This window comes from Culex pipiens, chromosome 2, assembly GCF_016801865.2.
Source record: "Culex pipiens pallens isolate TS chromosome 2, TS_CPP_V2, whole genome shotgun sequence".
NCBI lineage: Eukaryota > Metazoa > Arthropoda > Insecta > Diptera > Culicidae > Culex > Culex pipiens.
Window position 1 is genome coordinate 47912646 of NC_068938.1, and position 9306 is coordinate 47921951.

Genomic DNA, 9306 nt, shown 5'->3' on the forward strand with positions numbered 1-9306 from the left:
CCCAAAATAGGTAACAAGCGTTCATGGCGTTTGGAACCAGGAACAAAAAATTCAAAATTCATGCAACATTTTTAAAATTTTCATATTTTCTTATCCCACTTTCTTCATATTTTCAGAGTTGAGGGACATGAACAATGGCCTGAATTTAAATAAGATGTTTTTTAAAGCATAAAAAACTTTAAAAAACACCTCTGAGCAGTTCTCTCAGATTTCGGTCATTCGATTTTTTTTGTATTTTTTAATCCGACTGAAACTCTTTTGGTCCTTTTGGTATGCCCAAAAAAGCCATTTTGCATCATTAGTTTGTCCATATAATTTTCCATACAAATTAAGCAGCTGTCCATACAAAAATGATGCATGAAAACTCAAAAATCTGTATCTTTGGAAGGATTTTTTTGATCGATTTAGTGTCTTCGGCAAAGCTGTAGGTATGGATAAGGACTACACCGAAAAAAAATTATACACGGTAAAAAAATTTGGTGATTTTTTATTTAACTTTTTGTCACTAAAACTTGATTTGCAAAAAAACACTATTTTTATTTTTTTTGAATTTTTTGATTTGTTTTAGAGGACATCAAATGCTAACTTTTCAAAAATTTCCAGGTTGTGCAAAAAATCTTTCACCGAGTTATGAATTTTTGAATCAAAACTGATTTTTTCAAAGAATCGGAATATTGGTCAAACAAATTTTTCAACTTCAATTTTCGTTGTTAAATCCAATTTGCAATCAAAAAGTACTTCGGTGAAATTTTGATAAAATGCACCGTTTTTAAGTTAAAGCCTTTTTTAGGTAACTTTTTTGAAAATTGTCGCATTTTTTCATTTTTTTTAAATAAGTGCACATGTTTGCCCGCTTTTGAAAAAAATATTTTTGGAAAGCTGAGAAAATTCTCTATATTTTGCTTATTTGAACATTGTTGATACGAACCTTATTTGCTGAGATATTGCCATGCAAAGGCTAAAAAACAGGAAAATTGATGTTTTCTAAGTCTTATCCAAACAACCCACCATTTTCTAATGTCGATATCTCAGTAACTTATGGTCCGATTTTCAATGTTAATATATGAAACATTCGTGAAATTTTCCGATCTTTTCGAAAAAAAATATTTCAAAGAAATTTAAACCGAGACTAACATTTTAAAAGGGTGTAATATTGAATATTTGATCCTTTTAAAATGTTAGTCTTGGTTTGAAATTTTTGAAAATATTTTTTTTGAAAAGATCGAAAAATTTCACGGATATTGCATACTTTAGTATTGTAAATCGGACGATTAGTTACTGAGATATCCACGATAAAAAATGGTGGGTTTTTTGGGTGAGACTTGGAAAACATCAGTTTTCCTGTTTTTAAAACCTTTGCATGGCAATATCTCAGCAACTAAGGGTCTTATCAACAAAGTTCAAAAAGCAAAATATAGAGAATTTTATCAGCTATTCAAAAATATTTTTTTCAAAAGTGGGCAAACATGTGCACTAACTTTAAAAAATGAAAAAGTGCGACTATTTTCAAAAAAGTTACCTAAAAATGGCTTTAACTTGAAAACGGTGCACTTAATCAAAATTTTATATCGAAAAAAGTTGAAAAAATTGTGCGACCAATTTTTCGATTTTTTGAAAAAAATCAGTATTGATTCAAAAATTCATAACTCGCTCAATGATTTTTTGTCCTCTAAAACATATCAGAAAATAAAAAAAGTTAAAAATAGTGTTTTTTTGCAAACCAAGTGACAAAAAGTTCAAATCAAGTGACAAAAAGTTAAATAAAAAATCACCAAAAATTTTTTTACCGTGTATCCTTTTTTTCAGTGTAGTCCTTATCCATACCTACAGCTTTGCCGAAGACACCAAATCGATCAAAAAATTCCTTCAAAAAATACAGATTTTTGAATTTTTCTACATCGTTTTTGTATGGACAGCTGCCAAGTTTGTATGGAAAATTAAATGGACAAACTAATGATGCAAAATGGCTTCTTTGGGCATATCGAAGGCACCAAAAAAGTTTCAGTCGGATTAAAAAATACAAAAATTAAAATTCTTAAAAAAAGACCGATTTCGTAGAGAATTGCTCTGGTTCTTAAATTCAGGAACAAAATTTACGACTTCGGGATTTGATTTTTTTTCTTTCCTCTTTAACATTCCAATGTTCAAGGCTCCAAAAAAGTTGAAACGGTAACTTCAACTCAATGGTTCTCGGGCCTAACTCAACCAATCAAGATAATTCTTCTTTCCAGTGATTTGTTAGGATGTCTATAGCAGAGATGGAATAATCGCAAAAAAATCAATTTCGCTTGTGAACTTTCTTCACCCGCGAAAGAGAGAGGAGGCAAATCACGCAAAAGAAAATCGCTCCCGAAATTTCCAAGAAAATCAATTTGCTTATAATTTTTTTGTGAATTTCCTTGTCAGCACCACTTTATAATATTTATTTCACACACATTGCCCATCTCCAAAAAGTGACAGGTAATATTTCGACGTGAGACGATACACTTGCAACTGTAGTAGTGGAAAAGGCGTTCCGCCGAATAATCAAGACGATGATTTTTTTCGATTCTTTTTACCGATCTTTCGTGCGCGAGAGAGGAGAGCCAAGCTCCCTACGGATTTTTTCTCTAGATGAACGTCTAGAGATTTTCTTTTGATGATGATTATGCCATCGCTGATGTCTAGATGATTCTAGAACTTTGCAGAACTTAATTTGATCAAATCTATAATTTTTGCGATCAAAAACAACGTTCTAATTTGCTGGGATGGGGAGGTCAGCTATTGTTTTAGACATATAATTTTGTGGAAAAGTTACCTGAAGCCTGAGAATCTCCGAAATAGTTCCAGCTGTCAAAATGCTAATGCACCTTTTGCAAATGTTTCTCCAGATTTTTTGAACATTTTATACAAATTAAATTAAGTGACTGGAAAGGATTGAATATATATTTTTTTATTTCAATTGAATGTTAACAAAAATTTTAAATAGCGCATCGAAATTTTTTGAGAAGTAATGAAGCGTTACGTTTTAGGTGAATTTTGTCCAATCTGCAATGCTATGTCGGTGTAATATTTGGCAAAATTGTTTTTTTATGTCATTTATCAGCCTGACATGTCATGGAAAAATTAGCGGATGAAATGAATATAAATATCATTTAAAATTAATATTTTACAAAAAAATACTTTAGACTTTAGCAAAAAATACCACAGAAATATTTTAAATTAGGAATCAAATGTGTAAGGCATATCAAACAACAACTTTTTTTTTCATTTGCATTAAGGCCGGTGCAAATACTTATTAGTTTATGTCACTTGACTCTGAGCTAAGTGAAGTAAAAAGTTTATCAAGAAATTCAATTTGAAAAAAAAAATCAAGACCTGGATTGTTTTTTGACGCCTTATATTTTGAAAAATCATAATATTTTTATTTAAATGAGCTTCGTATGGGTGAAGTATCCGTTATTATTTTCTCTTAGATCTAATCACTACTATCAGTATCGCAAAAGCGTGACTTAAGCAACAATTTAATAATAAAAAAACAACTATGATCATAATCGCTACTGCTACTGCATAAAAAGAAGAAGAAGAAAAAAAAGTAAAAGAAATTCCAGTGTCCGGTGGTTTCATATTTAAATTGCTTGCATATCTTTCGAAGGTAGCAGCAAAATAAACTGCACAATAATTAACATTTTTTGCTAATCGTTTTTCTGTCGCACTAAGGCAGATCCACCGACTTGAAATGCCAGCGATGATGATGGCTAATCGATTGTTTTCATTTCGATCCCGCTGCTGGGGCTGATTGGCTGCAAATTAAAGATGGTAAGTTATTCACTTTCACCCTCCAGCAAAGGTCGAATCATCGAGGTAAAAAATCGTGATTACGTGATATTGTGATTCTAATAAGGCTTCAAAAAGAAGCTGATTGGTTTTGAATTACTTAGATCAATGAAATTTTTAAAACTCGATTGCTCAACATCACAACCAAAACACGCACTTTCAATATGACATCATTTCAATGGCCACATAACTGACTTTGGTTCCGGCGGCCGTCGATTGACTCATCGTTTTCACTTTCACGCCATAGCTCGGGGTGACCACACCAAGATGCGTCCGATGGCAGAAAATAACAACAAAAAATGGCAAACGATCGGTCCGCGGGCCATTTTCATCCCAAAATTGCCTGGATAATAAATTTTATAACAGATACCCCCCCGTTGGGCTGCTTTTTGCGGAAATAGATGTTTTCCTCCGCGTGGACATGATTTCGTGAGGCACGACCGGCGTGTTTCTGTTGTAAAACAATCGATTAAATGTTACTGGATTGGCACGTGAGGGCACAGGAAAAGCCAATGATTTAGGTTAATTTTTATGTCACTTTATTATTGGACCTAGCCAAGATGTAATATCATTAACTCTTCTTAAATGACAAGTCTTGGTAGATTTTAAAAAAATGTTGAAATTTGAGGGAGCATTGCTTTGAATGAATTATCTGTAGTTATCCAAGTGAGCAAAATTATGAAAATAAATGTTTTTTTTCTATTTTATAAACAATGCAAATTTTAGTCCTCCCCATGATTCTTCGTGGAATTAAAAAAAAACTACTAAAATTTTATAATTTCATTAAAAAAAATGTAAAATCGACTTTAGATAACATTGAAATGCGTTCATTTTGTTATTTAGCTCTAACTTTGAGGGACTGACCAAAGAAGCCATTTTGTGTTATTCGTTCGCCCATAGAAGTCTCCATACAATTTTGGCATTTATTCATTCAAATATGGTGTGTAAATTTTCGAAAATTTGTGTCTTTGAAAGGAATTTTTTGATTTGGTATCTTCGGCAAAATTGTTGGTATTGATAAGGATTATTCATAAAATATACTTTGTGTATTTGATTTGCAGTCATGACTGATGCAAAATATGCAATTAATCAAATTCATCCAAAAACTTAGGCTCACTTCTAGAAATCATTAAATTTCCCCATTTACTTTGGTGATAGGCCAAACCGCAAAACCACAAACACACCGTACCAATTTGTACCACGCAAGATCTGTTTACGAGCTCTTTCGTCTATGCAAAACTACAGGCCACCATGGCCAAAGAAGGGGGCAACAATAGTGAATTGATACCGCGCCCATCAAAGCAATAACAACATCTCCTCTGAAAATAGTAAGCACCGTCTCCTTTCCTTCCACCCTATTTCATTCATCGCAACTAGAGAAAAGTGAAGCTTGTGCTAAAGCAAATCATGGGGGAAATCCGAAGCTTATAATGGTAAACTTGCGAGCAAGTATGGAGCTACCTTAAATTTCACATACCATACCAGTGCTGCAATTGAAATTCAACAAGACAGAGAAAAAAAAAAGTTTCGGTTCGTCAAAAACTCCCACCAACGCCCACTTTTTTGTTGTTTTATTTTTTTACCAAAAATAGAAAAAAAGAAGAAGTAAACAAAATAGTTGAAACTTGGATAAAACCTACTCGAGTTGGTGCGTATAAAATCCGTGTCAGACGTTACAGACTGGTGCTTCCTCTTTGCTTGTGTTTTATTTTGATTTCTGGTTGTAATTTTGGACAGAGTTTTTTTTTCTTGTTAATTTCACAGTTTTATATTAATCACTAAGTGTAGCGAAACGCGAAAAATTGTTTTGTTTTTCTTCTTTTAAAATGTTTTATTATTGTTATTTTTTTTCAATGAAAAAATATGTACAAAATTCGAAAATAGTTTCAGAAACCAAAGGTTTTTTTTTCACTTTAATTCTAGTTTTGAATTAAATTGAAAAAGGAAAGTAAAAGCTCAATTTTTCATTAATCAGATAAAATAATGTTTGAGTGAAAAATAAACTGCTTCAATCCAAAATAATTTGCTTCCACTATCTCAACAACCTTGGCACTACTTTCCCACCATCATCAGTGACGGCAGCATCGGAAATCGTTCTGCCTCCATGATTCTACGCTCTTGTGCACCCGCGCACACGTAAAGTGAAAGTCCCTAGCAAGCAAGAAGAAAATTTGTCGATTCGGGAGCAACTTAGTTGCGGTTGGGTAACCGTAGTCAGTCGAGGGGTGGTTTTGTTTTTCTTCGTTATTGAGAAATCTTTTTTTTGGTTTTTGTTTTGTTATCTTACTCTATTTTTACTCCATTTTTTTTTTGTTTTTTTTTTTAAATTATTGATTTTGTGTTTTGTTTGTTATAATATTGCTAGTACATTTTTTTCATAATACATAAGTAATACAGTATTACTTTTAAAAGTTACTTGATGATTTTTCAACACACAAATTAATTATAAAGGACAACTGATTTATTGCAACTTAACACCAACTGATCAAGAGAGAAGGAAATCGACCAGTTACTCCACCCACCTTCCTCGTATGCAGCTTGGGACCATAAATCATAACCGCCCAAAAGCGAACCTTTTTCCGAAAATCAAGCTTCAGCAAAGAAGCGGAAAGGAAAATTCCAAGCCAGCCGCTCTTTTATTACTATTTACACCTTCTTTGCTTCACAACCCACCATTGGGGAGGTGGTTTGTTTGGCGCGAAACGGGTGTGAATTTCGGTAAAGGAACTTGAGCGGTTTCCGATTGCGCATCGCCCCCCCCCCCTTATTTTTTTGTTGTATCACAGAGATTATAAATTTTATTATAAATTCGTACACATACCTATTGATTTTTAAATTTTATCCAAAATTTTCGATGCTTCTTTTATATCACTTTACATAATTTATACTGAAATACTTTTTCAAAAGGTCTATGTGCCATAGATTTCTTATGCTGCCTTTTGAAAATGTTAGCAGGTTTTGTAGAATTAGAAAAAAAGACACCAAAGTTTTTTCGTGATTCAATTCTCCGAAGTAAAAATTTGTAAGGATTTCGGATATTGGTCTTCGGACCGAATATGCACTGTATTACTATTCCTTGCTTTCCTTTTTATTACCAAAGAATCTTGAGCATGGCATGTCAAATGTCCAAACACCTAGCTATATTAGACTGAATTGAAGTTTCATCAATATGTGGACTTTCTTTTTCTTGGACATCAGTCAGCTATCGATTTTATGTCAGTTCGATTTTAGAATCAGTTATGTTATTCTTCTTATATTTTTTTAAGTTTTTATTTACAGTATTTATGCGTAAGTTGTTATTTCCTAAATGTTGACGATTTTTACAATCAATAGTCCTAAACTTTAAAATTTGTTTAAATAATAAATAGTTCTTTTGAATAAAAATGTATCAATAAACGTTATACCATGTACTCTGAATCTCTGAACCTCCGATTTTACTATCAATTGCGTTCCAATGAATATTTAAATGTTTAACAATTTTTTTGGCCGCAACTTTTTTTTACAAAATTACTGCAATGGGATTTCTTTTCGGTTTAAAACAAGTGTATATTAAATTGTTGCATTGGCTCCCAAAACTTATATGTTTTAAAAAAGTAAATTTTTTAAAAATGCTCAATTTTTTGAATAAATGTATTATCATTTAATTTATTGCTGTTTTGAATTTTTCTAAAAAATGTCAAACTTTGAAAACCTGTTCGGAAATGTTTTAATTGATTTTATTCTGGAGAGCCTCATCAAAAAATAAGCGATTTTGAATGAACTTTAAGGTCGATACCATACTCGATTTGTCAAATTTCCAACGCTGAGATCATCATCGATTCGGTGGACAAGGTCCGTCAAAACATTTTCTTTTTACGCCACCGCACTTTCGCATGTCACATTGTTCGGTATCGCACTGTATCGAAAACTTTCCCACATCATGTATTTCTTCCCGTATGCAATTGATTTCCGTGCCGTCAAAAAACGTTGAATAAATAAAGACCCGTTCAGGGAATCGCTTTCATTGCGCGACTTTGAGCAAATCCGCGATGTGCGAAAAATTTGTGTGGTTTGTTTATTCACCAACAAACCAACAAAGAATGCAAAACAAGCGAAAAACTTTCTATCTCGACTTGCACGACAATACGACGACGCCGGTGACTTAAACGCATCGTTTCGCCGTACCTCGGAGCAAACAATAAGCGACGAACCTCGTTGACAGCTCATGCCTTCTTCGACTTTGCTTTTTTTTCTCCAGCGCCGTTTTTTTTATTTACCAACAACATACACCACGTGCCGCATTGACGGTTCATTCACTTTCACATTTCACTGCTGTAGCCGTCGGAAGCTTCAAGCGGGCTTTTTCGTAGTTTACTGCGAGTACCCACTTGGTCGGAAATTACCGGAATTTAAGTTTTGCAGCGCAATTGCGCCTTTTTCTCAAACCGCGCAATAGAGGGTCACTTTCGTTCAAGTTCTTGAGAGGTTTTTACGTGAGCGCGCGCACGCGCGAAAATCTCTTGAAGACTTCTTGTCAATGTCTTGAAAGTCCACAGCACAGCTGGTTGAGTGCTGCAAGCCGTTGAAATGGTAATCTAACGGTTCAATTGATACTTTTACGAGCGGTGGAGGTTTTTCTACGACCGTCTCCTGGAATGGCAGGCAGGCGGGATTCAAGCGGTTAACAGACCCAGCTGAAGCAAACCAACAGAAGCATACTTGTCATTCCGGAATGTGTGAGCTGGGTTTCATTGGAAGTGTATATGCCTTGCAAAGTATACATGGTAAGACATGCGATTTACTCCGGTCAGTGATATCTGGTGGGTTGCATGACATCAGATTTCAGTTTGATATGCCTAAAAATGCAAAAAAAAAACATCATTCCCTACCAACTCACACAATATCGGAAAAAGTTGCCCTGACCTCTCATCGATTGCTATGAAATTTTGCTTTATGGGGTAGTTTTAGTACCTGATCACAAGCTTGAGTTTCATTTTTCAATATTTGATGGCGAAGGGGCGGTACGACTCTTCTAATTGTTTGAAAAAAGATAGTTTCATTAAAAACTAAGATATGGGACAACATATCAACATCAACAACCCAGACCTATTTTTCTCCTTTTTTGCTACTTCTTTTGAAGATAAGTAGGTTTTATCGAAATTTTGAGAACTACAAAAAATTCTTTGTCACCAAAATTCTATCCTTTCATGGGTTTGACCTAAATATCGTTGAAAAACGTCTATACAAGTAAAAATCACGACAAATCGACGTCGTCGTGCTATCTTGTCGCACCCGCCATTTCGACGTTCCGAGAAAAACGCGTTTTAATGTTTGACCTTGAATATACAAAAACGAGGGCACGCAATGTAAACAATAACAAACACGTTTTGTTTGGCTGACCATTCTGTGCATTGTCCCAAAGTTTGGTTGAAGTTGGTTGCTGGAGTCCCGAGTTATAATTACAAATGTTTACGGTAGTCTAGCTTGTACGTGCGACAAACGCATCCTGAC